Source organism: Petaurus breviceps, unplaced genomic scaffold, assembly GCF_028583685.1.
Source record: "Petaurus breviceps papuanus isolate PSGF00001 unplaced genomic scaffold, PetGlider_PUasm1.0 66, whole genome shotgun sequence".
Taxonomy (NCBI): Eukaryota; Metazoa; Chordata; class Mammalia; order Diprotodontia; family Petauridae; genus Petaurus; species Petaurus breviceps.
The window spans coordinates 1206486-1220602 of NW_027186442.1; the positions used below are offsets into that span (position 1 = coordinate 1206486).

Genomic DNA, 14117 nt, shown 5'->3' on the forward strand with positions numbered 1-14117 from the left:
GGGGGTGATAAAACAAATACATGCAACCAATTAAAATTCTAAATTATGAAGTGCATGAGGGAGAGATCACTTCTAGCTTAAAAGCTCAAGGCAAGCTTCATGGAGGAAGTGACATTTGTGCTAGGCCTTACAGATTGGGTACAATGCCAGTAGTGAATCTGAAGGGAAGGCACACTCCTAGAATAAGAATGATTAAACAAGTGCTCATCTCTTAGATTTGCCATTATGCTTATCAAAGAGGTGCTCTGTAGAGGTAGAAATTATGGCATGTTTTGGGGAGTTAGTGAGTAATTAGTCTGTCTAGAACATAAAGGGGAGAAAAGGTAGCTCAGCTAGATTGTAAACATGCCTGATTTCTCTCTCTCCCCTCCTTGCAAGACATCCTTCTGTTTCTTTTCCTCTTCTGTTCTGCTTCACATAGTCCCCTACTTCTAAGACCCAGAATTCAATCTTGTATTAAAGATGTTGGTCATTTTTGCCAAAATTCAGCTCAATACTATTTCCTATGATGATTTTCTCAATCCCCTGCCCAGACTCCCTCCCCCATCCACAACTGGAAGTACTTTCCTTATAATAATGACTTTGCTCTTGTTTTGTACATACACATATATGTGTATATCTTCCATGATAGAATATCCTTAAGAACAGGGACTTTTTCATTTACCCCCGATGCCTAGGATAGTACACAGAGTAGGTGGTTAATCAGTGCTTGTGCTTCTCGATTAAGTGAGTGATTGATCAGCATGACCATTCCTTCCACAAGCACCAATTACAATCCTTCTACTTTGTACTGTATGTTATTTTCGTCAATGCTCTTCCATAAATCCTCCAGGAAGAATCCACCCATTTTTCTGAGTACTAGTCCCACACTTGGACTGAAAGGATGAATTCTCAATATATAGCTACTTCACTTCCTTTTTCATGCATACATTTTATTGATGATGTTTTTATGCTATGTCTTTTACATAAATCATTACTGACAATATGCAACAGTCTGTTTCTAGCCACATACATCTTTCTATTGCCCTTTGCATCATCTGAATTTATGAATTATAGCTTTATTTTGACTAAAGAGTTCAGTATGTTATGAATTAAAGAAGACCTTGTAATTGAGGTTAGGAACTTAACTATCATTTAGCACATGATTTTTCCAGAAAAAAATATTATCTGAATCCTGTACAACTGATTCACATTAGGATTTTAGAACATATTCTGCCCACAAGTTATGGGATTGCCTGTATTTTTATGGCTACAAATTAAATATCACAAAATTTGGACAATTTCCATGACAATGTTTATATGACCTTATGAACATTCACTTAATTCCCTTTGACTTTCTGGTTAAATTCTTAAGTATATGATAATTGGACACATTCAAGATTCTATAAAAGACATGATCTTCCTTTATACAAGCTATCACACATAACATTCCTTACCCCATCACCATTGCTTTGTGCATAGTAACCTTCATTCCTTTCTCACGTCCTCCTCTAGGAAACCCTAATGTCTGATAAAACTCAGTCCAAGTACTACTTCCTATGAGGTTTTTTGGACCCCCAGATCCCTAGTACCTTCCTCATAAAAATGACCTCATATTTGTTTTTTACATACATATATGTGAATGTCTCTCATGATAGAATATTCTTGTGAACATAGACTTAGTTATTTTTATATTTGTATCAATAGCGTTTAGCAGAGTACACAGAGTAGTTGCTTAATAAATGATTGTTGATTGACTGATTAAGTGATTGGTCCTCAACTGGTTCCATGGAAAATATTGTTAGATGAAACAAGATTACAGGGGGAGTTAGTTCATTAGGAAAAATCGAGGGTAGGGGAAATGATGTTAATATGGGGCATCAAGGGAATTGACTCAGGGAATAGAGTGCCAGGCCAGGAGTAAGGGAGACTGTTAAAGGAAATGTAAATTTATGTTGTTGCCATCTTTCTAAGGTCGTATTGTGTAAGATCTTTCCTGTCCCTAGGCCCTTTGGTAGGCTTAAGTGCACCTGTAGTCTGTGCTGGGAGGCTTGTTTTTCAGGAGATACTTTGTCATTGGGCAGTGGGTCAAGAGGGTTGTTACATTCTCTGACCCAGGAGAAGGCTATATAAATCCTGATGTGAGGCTTTGTTTTGGGGCTCACTTTGAGAAGTGTTGAGTGATTTGACCAGACGAGACTCTGGGAAGCCATTGAGAGCCCTCTGGCTTTGAAAAACCCAGATGTTGATGCTTCCCTATCTGGTAACTGTGATTTGGTATGGATGTAATGGTTGGACAGTTGGAGGTCTGTCTGCTTGATCTGTTTGTTTCTCTGTCTTCTTGTAATTTCTCCTTGTAACCTCTGTATACTCTGAAATTTGGGGTAATGACTTTTTCCCCTGAACTAGGTAAATGATATGTTTGGTTGATTAAAGCAAGATTGTTAACCCATTTTAAATTGCTTTCCTTTAGGAAAGCAGATCTAAGAACCTGTGTTGGCAGCCACCCTGGGTATGTCAGGGTGCTTGCTGTTTACAGAGACCTGAGCTCAAATCCAACCTCAGATATTTATTAGCTGTATGATCTTGGTCAAGTCAATTTACCTCATTGTAATGGTAATGGGGATTTGAAGATCTTTCCTGCCCCTTGTAAGGCCAAGCAAACAAGAACTTAGCACCTTATTTCAGTTGAGCCTTACCCTTTATTATATTGCTGTGCCCAGAAAATGCGAGCAAGACCCAAGTAACAATTTAGAATTGGACCCTTTATTATACACTATGTTGGCTGATCAAGCCACATGGCAGGCTGACAAGGTACCACCCCACTGTCCCAGGTCATACAGCAGTAATCTCAGGTAAAGCCCCAGCTTTTAAAGGGATGCCATGTGGCCAATGGTTAGGTATTACATAAGCAGAAGCTTGCAGAGGCCAAAAACAGTGATTGGTTAGTACACACCTCAAAATTCCCATCGGCAATAAGTCTCTCTGACTCAGAAGCCTGCCCGCCTCTGTGGCAGTGGGCTGACTGGGTAAGGGCGAACATCAGTTGGGGGAGGGTAGAACTGACCTGGCAGTCTGCTCACTTCCCTGAGGGAGGGCTGAGGTTGGGGGATGGGAAAACCAGGTACAATATTATCAAGTCTTTTGTTAAGAAACAGAACTTGTGAAATGCACAGTGGGAGGAACTTGCTGATGTAACAGAAAGGGGAAGAATATGGAGGAGCTAATGACCAGAATAAAAAGCTGAGCACAAGATGAGAGAGAGCCAGAATTGCTGGGAGCAAGCAGCATGAACGCTGAGCAGCTAGTGTGAGTGAGAGAGGGGCATTCTTGCCTAAGGGAGCCTGTTTTGTTTTGAAGACCTGATAAGGGGAGCCTTGGAAATGTTGGTGTTTGCTGCATTGGTTATGTGTACCACCTTTGTGGTTACTGTAATAGATTTGGCTTTCTGGTTTGGGGATTAATTTTTCTGGTATTTGAATAAATGCTTTGGTTCTGTCCACCATGTGTAGATCCTATTACATTTTGTGATTCACAACTTCTTCAGCTTATCCATAGGCACCATGGGTGCTGTGAATATTGCATTGGTGTTATACTCATTTGCCTCAGTTTCCTCATCTGTAAAATGTGTTGGAAAAAGAAATGGCAAACTACTCCAGTATTTGTGCAAAGAACCAAATGCAGTCATGAAGAGTTGGATGAATGAAATAACTCAACAAAAACATTTAGGATAATCAGGTGGTATGGTGGGTGAGAATGTCAGGTCTTTCTGAGCTCAAATCTGACCTTAGACAATAACTATGTAAATTTGGGCAAGTCATTTAACCCTGTTTACCTCAGTTTCCTCATCTGTAAAATGAGCTAGAGACAGAAATGCCAAAGCACTCATATCATTACCAAGAAAATCCCAAAAGGAGTCATGAAGAATCAGACACCAATGAAAACAGCTGCACAACAACAAACAATAACAAGGGGAGCTAAACCCAGGGATATGAAAGCAGAAGATAATATATCCAGTATACACATATCTTATAGAAAAAAGGTCTTAGAGGTACCCACCAGGCTGCAGCTACTGAACATACTGACCAGAGACTACATGATTGTCTCAGCAATTAAGTTGGGGGGCTGTCATAGTCAACAATCTTAAGGGAAATAGGTTCAAGAAATTGCTGGTGTATTGTTTGGGGAGATTGGTTTTCTGTGCATGACAATGCTATTCATGAGGATGTAGGGAAGTAGGTGCCTGATGAGGTTTGTGGGACAGACAAGCAGACCAGATTCAGTAGTTGGTATTCCCAGGAGATTCCCTCTCCTGTGACATTTTATGTGTACTCCTGGCTACTATCCTTTGTCTGTGACATATGAGAGTTGTGATTCTTGTGCCCCCAAGGTTCTATGTGTGTTTCTGGCTTTTCTATTTGCTAGTTAGAAAATGGGACCTTTTGAACCCTGGGGGGAGGAGATGTGAAAAGGTTTGTCAGTAAGATGAAGGGATACATCCAAGATCCACTAATGTTCTGTCCCTGAGAAGACCTTTTCCTATCAAGGATGATATTAGAATGTGGATTGGCAAAGATGTTTTAAAATAAAAATGTTCTAGTATTGCTAAATGATGACAGTATATGGGGGTATCCCTATATTCCAAAAAGGTCACCTGGAGTCCTACTTTTTTAGCTGCAGGTAATGTTTGTGCAGTGGGTAAAACAAAACATAACAAAGCCAAGGAGAGAAGGGGGATGCAAATCATTTCCATAATGTAAACCTTGTGGTTCAAGGCACAGCTAAGCATAACAAGTTATTTATTCATGATTATCTCTGGTCCTGGTTTGCTTCTATGCTCTCATCTTTTTCTCTGACATTTATATAACATGCATAATATAATTATATATTTACATGAATTTTTGTTGTTTATATTCATTTATTGTGAACACAGCAATATGCATCGGATTAATTTAAAAATACCATTCACAGAAATTCTTTTGCAACAGGAAGCCCCTTTAGACAACCAAAGTCAGATTCTTCTTCTCTTTTTTCTAATTTTCTTTTGAATGAGAAAACTGAATCTATTTTAGACAAGTGTTTCTCCAATGATCCTTGCAATATGATCCTTTATGTTGGTGGACTCTGTCCTCTACAATATGTAAGTGGGTTGATAAACTAGAAAGAACCTCAGAGGTTATCTAGTCTAGTTCTAAGAGTAATCTTAAGGGGCTGGGATTTTCTTTTGTCACTCATGAGTCCCCATTCAGTGTTCCTCCTAACATCAAATGAGTAGTTAATATCTCCCAAATAGCCGTTAATCAGATAACATCAATTAACTTTCACAGAAATATATTTACTATCTACAGCAAGGGCCAAAGTATGACGTCTTCTCAGACCAGGAATAACTCATTCCCCTTTTCACTTCCCCTGGATCTCTGGGTAGAACAGATTTGGATTTAAAGTGGCCGGTCAAAGAATTCCCCCCACCCCTAACTTCACTTGTAGGTGTGGCAAAGCGGAAGTTCGGGTGCTCTATTGTTTGTAGGACATGCTCTCTGGGTTGTCTGTTTGATCTGCTCGTGGCCTGGGTCAAACAAGTTGCTCAGGAACTCTGATGCCTTACCAAATCAGCTCTAGTTTTTGAGGGAGAGTGTAATGATTATCTTGACTTTTCAAAGTTCTTAACCTGATCCATTTTATCTTTGACACTCATTCACTAAAAGGAAGAAAGAATAAACAAAAATCAATTAAAAAAACGGTGGGGCCATGCATTCACAGCCACATGGTGGCTCAGTGAAAAGATAATTTTTTTTCCCCAACCTGAAATCTTCCTCTTCATAAAAAGAAAAAAAAGTCATACAAGAGAAAATACATCTATTAGAACCTTTTGTATTGCTATGTAGTTTTTGCTCAAAAGCCAATTAAAGGAATTTGGCGTCACCATTAAGTAATCCAATAGGAAACAGTTAAAGGATACCCATGCCTACACCGAGTGAGGGAGACAAAGCACCCTTTTAATTATGCATTTCAGGAAGCAGTCTCACATAGCCACCACATGGATTGACAAGAACACATTGTATACATTGTAAAGACTGGGCCCTCAGTGACCATTCCCCCCATCCTTACATCTAAATTATTTATAACATTTGATAGCAAAATCGTTGCAGCCATTGTAAATATTTTAGCAGGGATCAAAACTTTAAATCAAAGGGATAATAATTCATATTCCTATGTGCTTTAACGTTTACAAAGCTCTTCTCAACCTTGTGAGTTAAGTAATTCATGTATTATAATCTCCATTTTACAGAGGTGAAAACTAAGATTCAAAGGGATTAAGTAACTGCCCATGGTTGCACAGGTAATAAGTGCTAAAGTTCTTTTCCTAAGACTTTTATCAATATAACAAGAAAAAAACTCCAATAGCATAATTATAGGCCTTAGATAATAAATGAATGAATGAGAGAATTAAAAAAATATTTTAAAGTGTTTTCTATGTTCCCGATACTATGTTAATTTGATAATAAAATACAAATGCATACAGTCTCTTCCCTCAAGGAACTTAACTACACTTATAAGGGAATGTTGGCCTGAGAAAGAAATTTTGGTCTGGGGTTTCACAAGTATTGCAAGTTGATGTTTAGGACAGACAATTGACAAGTCTTTTCCAGAAGCTATGACACTTCTTTTTTTTTTTTTAAGAATTTAGAATTTAGGGGCGGCTAGGTGGCACAGTGAATAGAGCACCGGCCCTAGAGTAAGGAGGACCTGAGTTCAAATCTGGCCTCAGATGCTTGACACACTTCTTAGCCATGTGACTTTGGGCAGGCCATTTATCCCCAGTTGTCCTCCAAAAAAAAAATAATTTAGAATTTATTTATTTATTTTTAGTTTTCAACATTCATTTCCAAATTTGAGTATTTGAGTTCCAAATTTTCTCCCCATCTCTCCACTACCCCCCACCTCAAGTTGGCAAGCATACTGATTACCCCTTCCCCCAGTCTGCCTTCTCTTATATCCTCCCCTATCCTTCCCTGCCTTAACCCCTTCCCCTTTACTTTCTTGTAAGGCAAGATGGATTTCTATACCCATTGTTTGAATATTTTATTTCTTGGTTGCATGTAAAAACAATTTTTTAACATTTGTTTTTAAAACTTTGAGTTCCAGATTCTCTCTCTTCTTCCCTCCTCACCCACCCTCATTGAGAAGACAAGCAATTCAATATAGGTTATTCATGTGTACTTATGCAAAACATTTCCATAATAGTCTTATTGTGAAAGACTAACCATATTTCCCTCCATCCTATCCCGACTCCCTGTTTATTCTATTTTCTCCTTTGACACTTGTCCCTTTTCAAAAGTGCTTGTTTCTGATTACCACCTTTCTCAATCTTCTCTCCCTTCTATCATACCCCTCTCTTAACCCCTTCCCCACTAGTTTCCTGTAGGGTAAGATACCCAATTGAGTGTGTATATTATTCCCTCCTTAAGCCAAATCCAATGAGAGTAAGGTTGACTCATTCCCTTTCACCTCCCTGCTCTTCCTCTCCATTGTAACAGCTTTCTCTTGCCTCTTTTATGTGAGATAGTTTATGCTATTCTTTTTCTCCTTTTCTCCTTCTCCCAATATATTCCTCTTTCACTTCTTAATTTTATTTTTTAGATATCATCCCTTCATATTCGACTCACCCTGTGCCCTCTATGAATACACACACACACACACACACACACACACACACACACATATATAAATACACACACATTTTGCCCAAATCAAATCACATACTACCTGATTTGGAGGCCACCATTAAGCCCCTTTATATTTGTCTTTGTCTCTATCCTACATACTGTAATAGCTTGAAACAGCTTAAGGCATAGTCTTGGGTATTGTCCAAGGTGTAGTTCCCTAACCCCCTACTTCCTGAATTAGCATTCTGTATATCATCACTATGTACAAGGATCAGTCCTAGGGTTATGGTACAAGTTTATCTTAAGAAGAGACTACCCATGGGGTGCCTAGGTGGTGCAGTGAATAGACACCGGCCCTGTAGTCAGGAGGACCCAAGTTTAAATCCAGCCTCAGACATTTAACAAAAAAACTAATCATGTGACCTTAGCAAGTCACTTAACCCCAATTGCCCTCCAAAAAGCAAAAATAAAAAAAAAAAAAGAAGAGACCATCCTGCTCTGTTCCTGTTGACCAAGTAGGGTCCCCATACCCTTTACTCAGAACATGACCCCTTCCTGTCCCCATTACTCAATGATCCTTTACCCCTTCACCCTATACCCTCCACCCTGTTCTGGGAGGAACCCCCCTTCCAGGAAAAGTTGCACCCTCATTCCCTTGGGTCATTAGCCCTGAGCTATAGATCTAACCAATGGCAATTCTTGCCTTCTGTGCATCATTGCTTATGCTAGTTCCCCTTCCCAGTTGTGTTTTTTGTGGTTTTAGCCTTTATAAGCATTGTTTGTACTCCAATTTGGGGCTGCCTGATTTGAGTTTACACTCCAAGCAGTTGTGCACTTAATCAATAAATCCACACCTAAATTTACCTTGAACCCAGGTCTCAGCTCCTCAGCTTTCTCTTATTCTCTGCACAACAATATATACATCTATCTATCTATCTATCTATCTATCTATCTATCTATCTATCTATCTATCTATCTATCTATCATCTATCTATCTATCCATCTATCTATATACATATATTCCCTTCAACTATCCTGATACTGAGAAAAGTCTCATGAGTTACAAATATTGTATTTTCATGTAGGAATGTAAACAATTCAACTCTTAAAATTTCCTTATGATTTCTCTTTCCTGTTTAGCTTTTCAAGTTACTCTTGCTTCTTGTATTTGAAAGTTACATTTTCTGTTCAGCTCTGATCTTTTCATCAAGAATGCTTGAAAGTCCACTATTTCATTTAATATTCATATTTTCCCTTGAAGTATTATACACAGTTCTGCTGCGTAGGTGATTCTTTGTTTTAATCCTAGCTCTTTGATCTCCAGAATATCACATTCCAAGTCCTTCAATCTCTTAATGTAGAAACCGCTAGATCTTGTGTTATCCTGATTGTGCTGCTACAATATTCAAATTGTTTCTTCCTGATCACTTGTAATATTTTCTCCTTGACCTGGGGACTCTGAAATTTGGTTATAATAATCCTTGGAGTTTTCTTTTGGGGATCATTTTTAAGAGGGGATAGGTAGATTCTTTCCATTTCTATTTTACCCTCAGGTTCTAAAACATCAAGGCACTTTTCCTTGATAATTTCTTAAAAGATGATGTCTAGGCTCTTTTTTTGATCTTGGGTTTCAGGTAGTCCAATAATTTTTAAATTATCTCTCCTGGATCTATTTTCCAGGTCAGTGGTTTCTCCAATGAGATATTTTGCATTATCTTCTACTTTTTCATTCTTTTGGATCTGTTTTATGATATCTTGATTTCTCATAAAGTCATTTAGCTTCCATTCTAATTTTGGAATTATTTTCTTCAGTGAGCTTTTGAACTTTCTTTTCCAATTTGCCAATTCTGCTTTTCAAAGCATTTTTCTCCTCAGTGGCTTTTTGGATCTCTTTTGCCATTTGAATTAATTCTAGGTGTTATTTTCTTCAGTACATTTTGGTCTCCTTTAGCAAGCTGTTGACTTATTTTTCATGATTGTCTTTCATCACTCTCATTTCTCTTTCCAATTTTCCTACTACTTCTCTTACTTGATTTTCAAACTTCTTTTTGAGCTCCTCCATGGCCTGCAACCAATTCATATTTTTCTTGGAGGCTTTTGATGAAGGAGTTCTGAATTTGTTGTCTTCTTCTGGTTCTATGTTTTGATCTCTTTTGTCACCAAAAAAGAATTCTTTAGTCTGATTTCCTTTCCTTTGTTTGCTCATTTTACCAGCCAATTACTTCACTTTTAAGCTCTTTGCCATGGAAGAACTCTGCTTCCAGAGTGAAGAGTGCTGTATCTCAAATTTCTGGGGTTTTGTGTAGCTGTTGTTAGAGTTACTTCTAGGCACCTGCCTCAGAAATGTGAGGGGTACTCCCTCTCCACAGCCTCAACAAGCTCTGCTATGCCAGCACTCCTCCTCATTCCAGAACTGACACCCAAGACTGCAACCCAGATCCAAGTAGGACAAAACAAGAGAATCCGGCCTCAGTGCCAGCAACAATATTCCTGCAATTTCCCTCTGATTGTCCCCCCACCATCTGTGAGGCTGGAAATCTGGAAGAACCCACTTTTGCCAGTGCTGCTGCTGCCACTCCTTCAACTGCTTCTGTGCCCCCACCACTTCCACCCCTCTACCCCCACCTCCTGAGGGCAGTAACTGGACCATGCTCTTCTCTCACCCAGGTCTAATAGAGTTTCCCTACTGACCTTTTACTTTGTCTTTGATGTTTGTGGGTTAAGAAGTCTGGAAAGCACCACAGCTGCTAGTGATTAAGTCCCCTAAGACCTGTTTTACCCAGTCTCTGCTGCTGAAGTGCCCACCAGAAATTATACACTAGAGCCCCCTTAAACCTGCTAGAGGGGACTCCTACTGTATTCCTTGGAAACCATATAATAGGTTCCAATAGTAAAGAAATGTTTTACCTGTGTTGCTAAAAAACATGCCACAGATTCCCATGTATTCAGGTCTGTTTCGCTTCAATAGAAATAATACTAAGGCTTTGTTTCAATAAGAATAATACTGAGAATGTTTTGCCTCAACAAGAATAATACTGAGAAAGCTATGTCCCAATGGAAACAATGCTAACCCCTTAGAAACATTTTCTGTTGCCAGCAATCACATTGTCTATAAAATTATGTCTAACAGAAAGCTCGATGCTCTCTTTTGGTCTGAGAGGCAGCCCTGGCCAGTTGATAAACACTCCTATCAAATTATAATTGGCCTAGCTGTCCTGTTATATCTCGGTGTCCATTACACTGCCAGTCTGTGCTTGAGCAGTCCATGTGGGACTTCACTCCACTCCAAGTCTGGTTTGATAGACCCTTCCTATGAAACTGTCAGGCTGTCTTCTGTGGGAGATTTGTTTCACTCTGTCATTTTATGGGTACTGTAGCCCTAAAATTTGTTTAGAGTCAATTTTTTTTTACAGGTATTGAAAGTAATTGGGGGATGAGATCAAGCAAGTTCCTGCTTTTACTCTGCCATCTCGGCTCTACCTCCTTATAGTACTTATTTTCAAATCAATACTATGGTATTGCTTGATTACCAATCTCAGAGCAAGAGGAGGAAAGTGAATGGGGAGTTGTGGATGGGCTAAGTATATGGAGGCAGACAGATCTCGATATACTATGTGGCTGTTATAGAAATTAGACATTTTAAAGAGGTCTAATTTTTCTTCTCTTCCTGTGGAAGAGGAACAGTATCACATAGACTTGACTCATAAAGAAGTCAAATTAGGATGGGTACTCACAGATACACATACAGAGTTAGGTAAAACAAAAATACATTAATAGCCAAACAGGTGGGGACAGAGAGAGGGAAGTAATTTAAGAGGGAAAATAATATTGGGGAACAGTCATCAGCAAAACAAATTTCAACTTTGGAGGGGACATCATAAAATAGCATTTATGGGGGGGGGCGTTGAAAGGATAAACATGAGTAATTGGAGTAGGAATGAGGGGGAAAGCCCTTATCTAATGAGCTCCACATTCTCAATCAACTAATAGAACTCTCTTCTCTTTTAGAAAAGGGATGACCCATAGGTGTTTGGATGAATGTAAAGGTGAAGTATGGTCTGGGGCATGTTTGAGAGAAGGAAAAGAAGATCTTTGCTGGGTCCCTGAAATCATAGCAACTTCTTCATTTGTATAAGTAAGGCTGTCCTTGACATTAAAATGAAGGAAAGTGGGAAGACAAATTTGAAGAAATTACTCAGACTTCAGATGAGAAAATTTCTCTTAGGAAAGTAAAAGTATGCTAGAGGAGACTTTACTGTAAGGAGATCTGGATTCTAGTTCTGGCTTTGACACTATTTTTTTTTAAAAGTTGACTTTAGGCAAGCTGTTTTCTTTCTCAGGACTTCTACAAAATGATAAATAGGAAGTAGATTCTAATATTCTATTTTAATTATACTTGGACACTGAGATTTTTTTCTTTTAATAACATGGTTAAGAATTGTTTGGTTGTAAAAAACTACCTACTTCTTCTGCTTCCCAGTAAGATATAAGTGCACACACACACACACACACACACACACACACACACACACACACATACACACACACAGAGGCAACAGATATTTTTCCCCTGCCAAATACATTTGTCAGAAAATCTAGGAGCATTATGCTTATTCAATAACCCTCCCTTTTCAAACTTCCACTTTAATCCATGAAATCCCTTTATAATTTAATTTCAGTACATTGCTATTTTCACCAATGTATCAGCAACATGAGCATCACAATAAAAAAAGATTTTATTGAGTGTTTCTCTGTACTTAATCCACAATAACTTTTTTTTTTTTTTTGCATCAGGAACATCAAGATAGCCCAGGGTGTATCTACTTTGTCAGCCTTAGAAATCACATGTAAGTCAATTCATTTGGATTTTGGGTGGTAGATAGTATGATGGAAAAGTCTAGAGTTTCTTCTAGTTACTTGGTCTTGCAGCTTTTCAGTCATACTTGACTCTCCACTCTCCTTTATCTCACTATAGCCAATTAAATACCAAGTTTTGTTGATTCTACCTCCACGGAATCTCTTGCATCAGTTTTATTCTTCCTTTTCCCACAGATAACACCTTAGTTCAAAACCATTTCACCTCTCATGCATACCACTACAATAGTCTCTGAATTGGTTTCTTTGTTTCTAGATTCTCCTCTGTCCAGTTCTTTCTTTACATAGCTTCCAAAATGATATTCCTAAAATTCGAGGTTGAACATGTTACTCCTTATCATATGAAGTATAAAATCCAAATTGCTGTTATATTTCTTTCATAACCTGGCCTCAACCTACTTTTCCTGACTTATATATTATGGCCCTTCATTCACTTTAAGCTATAGCAAAATAGGTTTGCTTGCTATTGCTCACATATAGTACTTCATCTGCTACCCTCCAAGCCTTTAATCAAACTGTCCAGTATGCCTGCTACACACTACCTTCTCAATGACACATCTTCAAAGGTCAGCTCAGGCACTACCATCAACAATAGATGCATTTTCCCGATTTATCCAGTTCTTAGTGCCTTCCTCCAACTAATTTCCTGGTACTCATTTGGTATATACTGGCCAATAAGGTCCAAGTTCATAGAATATGCTCAAATTTATCCATCATAGAGCATGTGAACATAGTCCCTGATTAGCTCTAAAACACAAAGACTTGCTAAGCCTATTTTGGGCCATAAATCACTGGGTGGCTGGTATTATGTGGTGAAAAAGACTTTTCTGACTGGATAAGAAGCTTGAATGACTGAAGACTCATGAGTTGCTGAGCCAGAACTGAATGATCTATCCCCCCACAGTTGTTTTAGTTTCTTTCCCTACTTAGCAATGAACAAAGACAAACTTTTATGACCTGTGCCCCTGAGCATGTATCAGTTTTGTTTTTTTTTGTTTGTTTATTCTTTTCTGGTCTTTAGTGAATGAGTATTCAGAGAGGGAGGTACTCAAGAAACTGGGAGATCCATGAGAGATCCATCAATCGTTAGAATTCTTCAGAGAGCCACACTTAAGAGGAACTCCATGAGGAGCTCACAAACAAAGAAAGGACTCTCAGGTCCAGAGATTTTGAGGTACCCTTTGATTTCATGTGTTCTCTACACATGTGCCTCTCTCTCGTTGTTCTTTAAGGTTGAGATAATTCTCCCTAAGAAACTTTTTTGTAGAAAATGAGAGTTCAGTTATGAGAGGGGAAATGTATCTGTCTTTATCTTGTCAGTAAATACCTTTTCTAAAAGATAATAGAATTCTACTAGTGGATTTTGATAGGAACTCATTGAATGGAAGCTCTTCTTCTTATACTCCAATCATTCATGTTAATCCTTGCATTCTAACACTTAAAATCTTCTTGATCTCTCCTTCAAAGTTGAAATGTGTTTTTAGGTGATTATTCCCTGATACTATTCTCTCTTAAATCATCTCTTCCTTTTGTGTGCCTTCATCTGTTTGCTTATTGTGCTTGTGTGTGTGTGTATGAAAGAGAGACAAAGACAGA

At 38.5% G+C, this 14117-nt stretch overlaps 1 long non-coding RNA gene across 1 annotated transcript in view; it reads left to right on the forward strand.

Moving 5' to 3' along the window:
* LOC138173858 (uncharacterized) overlaps positions 1-14117 on the forward strand; it is a 121803-nt gene that overhangs the window by 38947 nt on the left and 68739 nt on the right. The gene's annotated exons all lie outside the window — the stretch shown is intronic.